The sequence below is a fragment of the Acomys russatus genome, chromosome 7 (genome assembly GCF_903995435.1).
Source record: "Acomys russatus chromosome 7, mAcoRus1.1, whole genome shotgun sequence".
NCBI lineage: Eukaryota > Metazoa > Chordata > Mammalia > Rodentia > Muridae > Acomys > Acomys russatus.
The window spans coordinates 24,222,526-24,224,154 of record NC_067143.1 but is presented as its reverse complement, the minus strand read 5'-3'; positions in this window follow the sequence as shown (position 1 = coordinate 24,224,154).

Below are 1,629 nucleotides of genomic sequence, written 5' to 3'. Positions count from 1 at the left end.
AAAAGAAAAGGAAGACTCACTCAGATTGTAATGGCATAGGACTCCAGGATGGTCCCCATCTGTGGATGGAGAGTATGGTAGACACTGTACATCAGATTTGAAGTTAGGAAATAAGTTATCTTAAAGGTTATACTTGTTGAGGAGACTTAAGAGAAAGGAATGAGTCAAAAAGGCAGACTTTAGAAAACACGCCATCTACCCAAGTACAGGGAAATTGTCATCGCAGTAAAGAACCCAGGCGGAGGAAAGGAAAGGTGATATCATGGCATCAGATGTCATGGTAAAGTTTTTTGTTTGTTTGTTTGTTTGTTTGTTTGTTTTCAAGACAGGGTTTCTTTGTGTAGTCACAGCTGACCTGGAACTTGCTCTGTAGACTAGGCTAGCCTCAAACTTAGAAAGATCTGCCTGCCTCAGCCTCCTGAGTGCTAGGATTACAGGCATGTGCCACCACCACCCTGCTGTGGTAAAGTATGTAACATATAGTCTGAGTTCTGAAAGGCTTTTGACAAAGAAGCCAAATCTATTCAATGGAAAAAGGATAGCATCTTCAACAAATGCTGCTGGTCTAACTGGATGTCTACATGTAGAAAAATGCAATTAGACCCTTATTTGTCACCATGCACAAAACTCAAGTCCAAGTGGATTAAAGACCTCAACTTAAAACCAGAGACATTAATTCAGTTAGAGGAAAAAGTGGGGAAGAGCCTGGGACACATAGGCACAGGAAACAACTTCCTGAACAGTACACTAACAGCCCAGGCCTTAATGTCGACAATTAATAAATGGGACCTCATGAGGCTGAGAAGCTTCTGTAAGGCAGAAGACACTGTCAAGAGAACAAAGCGACAGCCTACAGAATGGGAAAAGATCTTCACCAACCCTTCATCTGACAAAGGTTTAATATCCAAAATATATAAAGAACTCAAGAAATTAAACACCACAAAATCAAACAACCCAATTGCAAAATGGGGCTTGGAACTTAACAGAGAATTCTCAACAGAGGAATATCAAATGGCTGAGAAACACTTAAAGAAATGCTCATCCTCGTTAGTCATCAGAGAAATGCAAATCAAAACGACACTGAGATTCCATCTTACACTCATCAGAATGGCTAAGACCAAAAACTCAAATGACACCACATGCTGGCGAGGATGTGGAGAGAGAGGAACACTCCTTCATTGTTGGTGGGAATGCAAACTAGTACAACCACTTTGGAAATCTATCTGGTGCTTTCTCAGAAAAATAGGAATAGGGCTTCCTCAAGACTCAGCCATCCCACTCCTTGGAATATACCCAGAAAATGCCCTACCACATAACAGGGACATATGCTCAACCATGTTCATAGCTGCTTTATACATAATAGCCAGAACATGGAAACAGCCTAAGTGTCCCTCAGTGGAAAAATGGACTAAGAAACTGTTGTATATTTACACGATGGAATACTACTCAGCTATTAAAAACGAGGAATTCCCGAAATTTGTGGACAAATGGATTGATCTAGAAATTATCATAATGAGTGAGTTCACCCAGAAGCAAAAGAGAAAACGGTATATACTCACTTATATCAAAACACTAGTCCAAGGGATACGTACCATGAAAATCTTTACTTACCAAGAAAGTGGGTCAGAG